Consider the following 11,181-nt stretch of genomic DNA (forward strand, 5'->3'; position numbering starts at 1 on the left):
TTCGAGCTACTTGTACGGCACTACGTTGTGCCGTACAACAGCGGAACAAACAAAACAAATCGTCTTACGATATCACAAAAATCATGGACAATCCATAGAAAAGCCGCACCTGACTAAAAGCCGCAGGGTTCAAACCTTTTGCAAAAAGTAGCGACTTATAGCCCGACAATTACGGTAATTATTTTTAACATTATTAAGTCAATAACATTCAGGTAAACTTTGTTTTCTTGAAACTTTCTGCGACCTGTGGCACAAAAACATCTTCATATCTTTGCATTCAACTGTAAAGCGTGTGAATGCAAATATTCACTGTGTAAATAAAGCTTAAAGCACAATACAACAGAGCCACAGTGCAGCCACTTTTGACCTGCAAAGTCTGACTCCACTGTGGCAAACTGTAACTTCTAAATGCTAGAATCAGAATCTCAGCCCCTTTGAAACATGGCATAGGCGCAGACACGAGTGGTTTTTACCACGTACTAACCTGCAAACACAGGAAAATATCATCAATGACTGTTCCAACCCTTTGTAAAATAAAGAAAAATCATTAAACAAGAAGGTTTAGACTAATCAATTAACCTGCCCCCACAAACCGCATGTCTTTGGACTGTGGGAGGAAGGCGGAGTGCCCGGAGGGAACCCACGCAAACACGGGGAGAACATGCAAACTCTACACAGGACCTTCTTGCTGTGAGGCACCAGTGCTAACCACTGTGCCACCGTGCTGCCCTAAACTCAAACATGAAATTCAATTTTATTTAGACTCTAGGTCAAATTCTTTTTAAACCGATTACTTTCAAGTGTAATATTTAAAAGTTACTCCTTGAAGCTTTAGTCTCTAGCCTCTGATGCACTGGAGTCTATATGAACTGTTGTGCAACTTGCATGTGAGTGTTTTTTATGTAATTTTTTATTGCAGGATGATAGCTTTGCAGAGAGCTGTTAATCTCCACACCTCCAGTATGTAATAACAGCTTTTTGTAATACATTCTGAGGCTCCAAGCACACAGCTGAGATTTTGCTGATGACATCACTATGGCAACATCAAGTTTTTTTCTTCACTCCAGAGCAACAAAATGCATTACGCAACTATTTTCACAGGCTGAGTAAGACTGTCATGATGGGTAAAATGAGGCTGGCATTTAAAACCAGCAAAAAATGATCAGTGTGTGTCTAGTAGCATACCAAAAGCTAGAATACCTGTGCAACACACACACACACACACATATATATATATATATATATATATATATATATATATATATATATATATATATATATATATATACATACATACACACACACACACACCCAGCACACCCCTGCGGGCGGTTTATCCTTCAAGCTCGGGTCCTCTACCAGAGGCCTGGGAGCTTGAGGGTCCTGCGCAGTATCTTAGCTGTTCCCAGGACTGCGCTCTTCTGGACAGAGATCTCCGATGTTGTTCCCGGGATCTGCTGGAGCCACTCGCCTAGCTTGGGAGTCACCGCACCTAGTGCTCCGATTACCACGGGGACCACCGTTACCTTCACCCTCCACATCCTGTCGAGCTCTTCTCTGAGCCCTTGGTATTTCTCCAGCTTCTCGTGTTCCTTCTTCCTGATATTGCTGTCATTTGAACCGCTACATCGATCACTACGGCCGTCTTCTTCTGTTTGTCTACCACCACTATGTCCGGTTGGTTAGCCACCACCATTTTGTCCGTCTGTATCTGGAAGTCCCACAGGATCTTAGCTCGGTCATTCTCCACCACCCTTGGGGGCATCTCCCATTTTGACCTCGGGACTTCCAGGTTATACTCGGCACAGATGTTCCTGTACACTATGCCGGCCACTTGGTTATGGCGTTCCATGTATGCCTTGCCTGCTAGCATCTTGCACCCTGCTGTTATGTGCTGGATTGTCTCTGGGGCATCTTTACACAGCCTGCACCTGGGGTCTTGCCTGGTGTGATAGACCCCAGCCTCTATGGATCTTGTACTCAGAGCTTGTTCTTGTGCTGCCATGATTAGTGCCTCTGTGCTGTCTTTCAGTCCAGCTTTGTCCAGCCACTGGTAGGATTTCTGGATATCAGCCACCTCCTCTATCTGCCGGTGGTACATACCGTGCAGGGGCCTGTCCTTCCATGATGGTTCCTCGTCTCCCTCCTCTTTCTTGGGTTTCTGCTGCCTGAGGTATTCACTGAGCACTCGGTCAGTTGGGGCCATCTTCCCAATGTATTCTTGGATGTTCGTTGTCTCATCCTGGACTGTGGTGCTGACACTCACCAGTCCCCGGCCCCCTTCCTTCCGCTTAGCGTACAGCCTCAGGGTGCTGGACTTGGGGTGAAACCCTCCATGCATGGTAAGGAGCTTTCTTGTCTTTATGTCAGTGGCTTCTATCTCCTCCTTTGGCCAGCCTATTACCCCAGCAGGGTACCTGATCACGGGCAGGGCACAGGTGTTGATGGCCCGGATCTTGTTCTTACCATTCAGCTGACTCCTCAGGACTTGCCTGACCCTCTGCAGGTACTTGGTGGTTGCAGCTTTCCTAGCGGCCTCTTCATGGTTCCCATTTGCCTGCGGGATCCCCAGGTACTTGTAACTGTCCTCTATGTCTGCAATGTTGCCTTCTGGTAGTTCAATCCCCTCAGTTCTGACTACCTTCCCTCTCTTTGTTACCATCCGACTACACTTCTCCAGTCCGAACGACATTCCAATGTCATTGCTGTATAGCCTGGTAGTGTGGATCAGTGAATCGATGTCTCGTTCACTCTTGGCATACAGCTTGATGTCATCCATGTACAGGAGGCGGCTGACAACTGCTCCGTTCCGTAGTCGGTATCCGTAGCCAGTCTTGTTAATGATCTCACTGAGGGGGTTCAGGCCTATGCAGAACAGCAGTGGGGACAGAGCATCTCCTTGGTAGATCCCGCACTTGATGGTGACTTGTGCTATGGGCTTGGAGTTGGCCTCTAGTGTTGTACGCCACATCCCCATTGAGTTCCTGATGAAGGCTCTTAGGGTCCCATTGATCTTGTACAATTCTAGGCATTCCAGTATCCAGCTGTGGGGCATTGAGTCATAGGCCTTCTTGTAATCAATCCAGGCCGTGCACAGGTTGGTCAGTCTGGTCTTGCAGTCTCGGCTGACTGTTCTGTCTACCAGTAGCTGGTGTTTTGCGCCTCTGGTATTCTTGCCAATCCCTTTCTGTGCCCCACTCATGTATTGACCCATGTGCCTGTTCATCTTAGCCGATATGATGCCTGACAGGAGCTTCCATGTAGTACTGAGGCAGGTTATTGGTCGGTAGTTGGAGGGGACCGGTCCCTTCTTGGGGTCCTTGGGGATCAGGACAGTCCGACCTTCGGTTAGCCATTCCGGGTGTCTCTCGTTAACTAGCAGCTGGCTCATTTGTGCTGCCAGGCGCTCGTGGAGTGCGAGATCATATATATATATATATATATATATATATATATATATATATATAGATAGATAGATAGATAGATAGATAGATAGATAGATAGATAGATATCTGTAGCAGTCCCAGCTTTTTGAGTTTAGGAGTAAACCAGGGTTTGTCATTGTTATAACTCACCCTGGTGTGTGATGGCACAATGCTGTCCTCACAGAAGTGGATATAGGAGGTGACAGTGTCCGTAAACTCGTCCAAGCTGTTAGAAGCAGCCTTCATCGTGTCCCAGTCTGTAGACTCCAAACACGTGCGAAGCTCCTCCACAGCCTCGTTGCTCCACAGTTTTTTAGTTCTCATGACAGGTTTGGAGAGCTTCAGCCTCTGTCTGTACGCGGGGATCAGGTGGATCATGATGTGGTCAGAAAGTTTGGGAAGCTCTTGGCTCAGATTGGCTTTGTTAAAGTCCACAAGAGCAATAATGAGAGAGTCCGGGAATGTCTGCTCCATGTGCATGTGACACACTAATGTGTGATCCCATCAGAAGTAGTACTTGTTAAAAAAATGAGAGATTTGTCACCGAAGTGAGCTATGTGTAATGAGGTAGTTGCACCCCCCAGCCTCCGGGTGGCGCATTGCTCAGTGAGACAGAATAGCGAGGTCATAGGTCCTCCTCTCCAATATGGCAGAAGCGAGGCAAAGAGAAACTTCACCAGTCGTCTCTGTCTCATCATTTCCCTGTTTTGCAGGTTTGTAACCGGTAAAACTACATTAAAACGGTTGTAAAATATTGATAAGAAACACAGCTAAATGTGAGGGTATAAATCAGTGGGTAAACCCTGTTATTTGTTACGTTGTATGAAGTAGAAGGACTGGAAAAATGCCAAAGCCTAGCCAGCCGCGGGCGCCATTTTGGTTTCCTTTCTCCACTTATGTCAGGTCGTTTTAGCTGAATAAGCTCCTTGTTGTGTCCTGATATTGTGAATATGAATGTTAATCTGCTGTTGGCAGTGAAGAACGACTGTTTACTGGTTCTGAAAAGTGATTTTGAGAATGTTAAAGCTAAAGCTAAGCCTGCCAGCATACACATGACTCTTTCATGTATTCGTGAGCTACTAAGCTAAATTGGTTTAAGACCAAGCACTGGTAGGTTGGTTAAAACAATCAGAATGCATAGGTATTTGGATTAAAAGTTAAATAGAGGTAAAAATGTATTCGAACATGCACTTCATATTATTTTGAATTGTCATTCAGAGAGAATAGCTGAGTGGATGATTTAATAATAATAATGGATTGGATTTATATAGCGCTTTTCAAGGCACCCAAAGCACTTTACAATGCCACTATTCATTCACTCTCACATTCACACACTGGTGGAGGCAGCTACGGTTGTAGCCACAGCTGCCCTGGGGCAGACTGACAGAAGCGAGGCTACCATATCGCGCCATCGGCCCCTCTGGCCATCACCAGTAGGCGGTAGGTAAAGTGTCTTGCCCAAGGACACAACGACCAGGACAGAGAGGCCGGGGATTGAACCAGCGACCTTCCGGTTACAAATACGCGTCCCAACCCCCTGAGCCACGGTCGCCCCTATTTAAAGGTCACTACACATGAAGTATTTTTGTTTTCTATGTCCAGACGGTTGTATTCTTATTTCTGTTGCATATGAAGAATGGTGGTGCTGCAAATTAAAAATACATGTGATTGTATAAATAAATATGGCAGAAGCGAGGCAAAGAGAAACTTCACCAGTCGTCTCTGTCTCATCATTTCCCTGTTTTGCAGGAACATTTAATCTGTTTTACCGGCCCAAACTCTGGGTCGGTTACATGCAGTATCTGCTCCACGAGGGCGCACTGAGCGGCCTGCACATCTGCATCTGGCGGGATGTAAACTGTGGCCAAGATGAATGAAGCAAACTCCCGTGGAGAATAAAACGGTTTGCAGTGAATAAAAAGGTATTACAGAGAGGAAGAGCAGTGCTGAGCAATCACTGTTACATCTGTGCACCAGCCACTATTAATGTAGAAGCAGACGCCTCCACCTGTGGTCTTACCAGAGAGAGAGGCCTGACGTGAATGAGGAAAAACATGACTTTGTCTTGCAATGCCAAAGCTAGGGTGACATCTGTTGTTTTGCTGTTATCTTGAGAGGGTGATATTGTGGGGGCTTTTTTTGTTGTTTTGTTGTTTTTTGTGTGTGTTTTAAATTCAATCAAGTTTTATTTACATAGCATCAAATAACAATTACAGTTGTCTTGAGGCACTTTATATTATAATATTTACAATAATACAATATGAGCAAGCGCTTGGCAACAAGTGACCTTTTAACTGGAAGATACCTCCATCAGAACCAGGCCCAGGTAAGGGCAGCTTTAGTAAAAAGGACAGTTTGAAGCTTAATCTTAAAAGTAGAGATAGTGTCTGTCTCCTGAATCCAAACTGGAAGCTGGTTCCACAGAAGAGGAAAAGCTGTGCCTCCCATTCTGCTTTTAAATATCCTAAGCCCGCAATCTGAGTGTGAAGTGCTCTAATAGGGTGATATGGTGCTATACGGCCTCTAAGGTTATCCAAGACATTTGTAAGAATTTATCCATTTCTGTACACATTTCCAACAGCACCTTAAGTCTGCATACAGTGGGGCAAAAAAGTATTTAGTCAGCCACCGATTGTGCAAGTTCCCCCACCTAAAATGATGACAGAGGTCAGTAATTTGCACCAGAGGTACACTTCAACTGTGAGAGACAGAATGTGAAAAAAAAATCCATGAATCCACATGGTAGGATTTGTAAAGAATTTATTGGTAAATCAGGGTGGAAAATAAGTATTTGGTCAATAACAAAAATACAACTCAATACTTTGTAACATAACCTTTGTTGGCAATAACAGAGGTCAAACGTTTACTATAGGTCTTTACCAGGTTTGCACACACAGTAGCTGCTATTTTGGCCCATTCCTCCATGCAGATCTTCTCGAGAGCATTGATGTTTTGGGGCTGTCGCCGAGCAACACGGACTTTCAACTCCCGCCACAGATTTTCTATGGGGTTGAGGTCTGGAGACTGGCTAGGCCACTCCAGGACTTTCAAATGCTTCTTACGGAGCCACTCCTTTGTTGCCCGGGCGGTGTGTTTTGGATCATGTTGGAAGACCCAGCCTCGTTTCATCTTCAAAGTTCTCACTGATGGAAGGAGGTTTTGGCTCAAAATCTCACGATACATGGCCCCATTCATTCTGTCCTTAACATGGATCAGTCGTCCGACAGGACGACTGATCCCTTGGCAGAAAAACAGCCCCATAGCATGATGTTTCCACCCCCATGCTTCACAGTAGGTATGGTGTTCTTGGGATGCAACTCAGTATTTGTCAGGGTCCTGGGTCTGAGCGACCCAGGATCCCTGAGCAGTTATGAATTATATTATTAGTATTATTATATGTATTTTGGTGTTGCTTCCCTTCTCTGTGCTTGTGTGTGTGTGGCTGAGCACCTGTTTACAGGCGGCGTCAGGCCTGGAGGGTGTGGTCCTGCAAGGGGACTGGCCACACCCGAAGCCACACACCTGCTGCTGATCAGGCCTCGTCGGGGGAGCTACTTAAGAGAGTCTTGGAGCTCCCACCGACGCGGGATCATTCCATGAGACTCCACGTTAGTCTTCTGCTTAGTTAAAGTCCGAGTGTATGCCTACTGGAATTAAGTGTCATTTTCCCCTCAGGAGGAGCGTGGAACATCGGAGGGCAGCAGGCACGGGGTGTGTGTGGACACACGAGAGTGGAGAACACGGAGCACGGACTTTTTGGGAAGACACGACACGGGAGTCACGGGAGAGCACGGGGATTTACTGTTATTGTTTCCATCACTGTAAATAAACGCACTGTTTATACACAGAGTACCGCGCCTGGGTCCTCCTTCCCCACTCCTTCCACGGTGTGCCATGCCGCACCGTGACAGTATTCTTCTTCCTCCAAACACCACGAGTTGAGTTTATACCAAAAAGTTCTACTTTGGTTTCATCTGACCACATGACATTCTCCCAATCCTCTGCTGTATCATCCATGTGCTCTCTGGCAAACTTCAGACGGGCCTGGACATGCACTGGCTTCAGCAGCGGAACACGTCTGGCACTGCGGGATTTGATTCCCTGCCGTTGTAGTGTGTTACTGATGGTGACCTTTGTTACTTTGGTCCCAGCTCTCTGCAGGTCATTCACCAGGTCCCCCCGTGTGGTTCTGGGATCTTTGCTCACCGTTCTCATGATCATTTTGACCCCACGGGATGAGATCTTGCGTGGAGCCCCAGATGGAGGGAGATTATCAGTGGTCTTGTATGTCTTCCATTTTCTGATGATTGCTCCCACAGTTGATTTTTTCACACCAAGCTGCTTGCCTATTGTAGATTCACTCTTCCCAGTCTGGTGCAGGTCTACAATACTTTTCCTGGTGTCCTTCGAAAGCTCTTTGGTCTTGGCCATGGCGGAGTTTGGAGTCTGACTGTTTGAGGCTGTGGACAGGTGTCTTTTATACAGATGATGAGTTCAAACAGGTGCCATTCATACAGGTAACGAGTGGGGGACAGAAAAGCTTCTTACAGAAGACGTTACAGGTCTGTGAGAGCCAGAGATTTTCCTTGTTTGAGGTGACCAAATACTTATTTTCCACCCTAATTTAGGAATAAATTCTTTACAAATCCTACCATGTGGATTCATGGATTTTTTTTTCACATTCTGTCTCTCACAGTTGAAGTGTACCTCTGGTGCAAATTACTGACCTCTGTCATCATTTTAAGTGGGGGAACTTGCACAATCGGTGGCTAACTAAATACTTTTTTGCCCCACTGTATTCTCACAGGACAGGGCATTACAAGCATGCTGCAGGAACTCCTGCTGTCCACCCCATTACAGAGCCTTTTCTTTTAGTAGAGCTCCTCATCCTGGCTGCAGGTGGGCTCCCAACACTACCTGACAGAATCCCGCACTAGTGCAGAGGACAGTCTGCAGATCTGCCTGTGCCCCTCCTTGGGCTACTACCAAATGGGTACTCCTTCCTGATGCTACTGGATCTTAGCATGCACCCAGCACTGGACCTGGGCCTACTCCTTTTTTAGCCCCAGTTCCACATTCCCAGGAACATTTTCAGTATTTTCATGTAGACATATATTTATCGAAACGACAATGGAACATTAAGAAAAACAAACCATGTACACGGCCAAAAAAATAACAGGTTTCTTCCTTACTTGCTACAAAGACAGACTAAACTAAACATGCAGCTAATTATTGTGCTGAATGGTAAATGGTCTGGTTCTTGTATACTCATTCAAACAGGCACTGTTTTATGCACTTTCTATCTAACATTCACACTCCCATTGATGCATTGGAGACCAACTTGGTGTGCAGACTGGAACAGATGGGGATCGAACCTTCCAACTAGTATGTGACTGGCTCTACCACCCGAGCTTTCTGTCACCTATACCATGTTTCAGTGCAACTAAAGTGGCCAAGACGTTCCAAATGCAGGACTCACGGAGAACAAAGTTCAAAATCCAAACACTTAATCCAAAAGAAGCAATACATAGTGAGGGAGGAGGACAGTGGGGTAGCAGACAAAGGTCATAGTCTGATAAACAGTTCTATATATCATATGCACAAGGAAAGATCCAAAGTAAAAGAGACAAAAGCATAAAAAAGTTTGAATAATGAAACTAGACCATCTGGCAACTGTAACGAGAACAGCTGCAGGTATGAGGAGAATGATAACTAAATGAAAACAGGACTGGCACAGAAGAATGGGAAGCAGAACACAAGCTGGGAATACAACGGAAGTGTAAGAAAATGAGCAACTTTTAAATAAAATAATAAATAACTAATGTTATACAGATAGGACCCATCAGGTTGGGGCATACACTTACTGAGGATGAAAAACTACCAATGGGAAGCACTACAGAGATACCTGAACAGACTCTGCTCATCCATCTCTGGAGCAACGGTCATAACATTCCTCTGACAGACTTACCTGGACTGGATCCACTGAATAAAGGATATAATCAGTGAACTGTGAAACCTGTTTTTGTTGTGTGTTGTTGTGAATTGTGACTTTTTTTCTTAATAAAGTCACAGTATTAATGTGTTATTTAGTCACATTTCCAGAGAGAGTTATGTATGCAATTTGTATGAAATTATAGGGGAAGTGTGTCTCTGTGCATGTGTGTGTACATGGTGGCCCCACAGTGCTGTGAAGTCACTCAATCCTCCTGCAGCCCCCCTCCCGACATGCCTGAAATGCTCTCCAAACACTTTAATGGGGGTGGAAAACAGTATTTGCATGGAGACGCTGTGAAAATGAATTCAAGGCCAACTGTAAAATCAGGAGGAGTTTCCATCACTCATGCTAATTAGAAGGCCCTCGGAGTGCAAACCTCTGTAAAAGCTGAACTATTCCTGAACTGAAGTTCCACCCAGAGGCATCATCGCTCTGCTTGGATTTAACTTCCTTCACTTCCCTGACCCTGAACTCACACCCAAAGAATCTGACTTCACCGTGAGCTTCACAGTTCACAAGGAAATGAGATATTGTTCAAAGAAATGCAAAAACAAAATCTAGAGCTCTTTGCTCTTTCGTCCAGTATCTGTATCATTTATTTTTCAGTTGAGCCTACAACAGTTGGCGGCTTGTTTTCACAGTCAGCACCTGTGACAGTGTCATGTAGTGAGAGAATGTGTTGTGGTTTTAGATTGTGGCTTTATTAAAGATGCATTGATTTCTTGTTTTATCCCTTAGAGGTGTAATATGGAGGAAGTTCAACATAGCCGGGCTTTCTTTGCGTAGGAGATAACAGGTTGTCAGTTTTCTGTGTTAAGCTGTGCGTTCTGCTTCAGGCTCTGTGAACAAGCACATAAAAGGAGACGTTTCATATATCATTTGACTCTTCTTCAGCACATAATAATCCCTATAAGTGCTGCCTGCTCCACTTAGAAACATAATTAGATGAAGGTGGAACAATGATAAAATCTATATGGTAAAATGCAATGCAAGATGGTTGCAAACAAGCTGTTAATGTTGCACAAGGCACCAGAGTGGTAGCATAAACATTTTAACATGAGTTAATTCTTTTAATGTTGAGTGCACTCTCAGTGCTGCTGTTCATTTCTACTGTGACAGCTGCACCTTAGAACTCTGAAACTTTAAACTGCATACGTTTAAACATTAAAGGGTCCTCGGTGTGTTTAGTTCCACTGGTTAACATGCAGGACGTGGAAATCCCTTCAGCTTGGTGGCAGATCAAAGTGATTGATTGTATTGATTGCAGGTATTCACTGTGCGTTTTCTGTGTCAGGAGCTGCAGGTGCAGGGCTGTTAAAGAGACTTGGCAGTAGCCTGGAAGAAAAATATTTTTACTTTTATTTTTCGCATCTCCAACTTAATCCATGCACGCTGAACTGACCAATAGGTATCCACAAACTTTACAAGTGCACTTCATTCATGATGTTAGTGAGGCATAGCTTAGCTTGCAGATAAAAACATATCTGTCCTGACCAGGTAATGTGTTCTCCATTAATCATTATGGTGCTTTATCCAGTAACAACAGAGCTACCTGACACAGGAAACTGACTTTAAGCTCAGTGTAACCTATACATTTGTCTTTGTGGTGCACTCTTTGGTTTCTTCACACTATCGTCAGGCTCCTTTGGTAGTTCACCACCATCGGTCTCCACTTAACCTGTCAGTCTCCCAAGCATCTATGCCCTCTTTGTAACACTCCCCAGTTGCCAGATTGTCTTTGTACAACGCAGTAGTTTTTAA

At 44.9% G+C, this 11,181-nt stretch overlaps 1 long non-coding RNA gene across 1 annotated transcript; it reads left to right on the forward strand.

The window, feature by feature from the left end:
• Positions 1–6,894: 6,894 nt before the first annotated feature.
• On the forward strand, positions 6,895–7,274 carry LOC146548374 (uncharacterized). Its single transcript, XR_014890658.1, has 2 exons — positions 6,895–7,033; positions 7,101–7,274. It is a non-coding gene; the product is annotated as an uncharacterized LOC146548374 (long non-coding RNA).
• Positions 7,275–11,181: the final 3,907 nt, after the last annotated feature.

This window comes from Mchenga conophoros, linkage group LG23 (assembly GCF_057382185.1).
Source record: "Mchenga conophoros isolate Kocher_MC1m ecotype Shallow Benthic linkage group LG23, M_conophoros_male_GT1.1, whole genome shotgun sequence".
NCBI lineage: Eukaryota > Metazoa > Chordata > Actinopteri > Cichliformes > Cichlidae > Mchenga > Mchenga conophoros.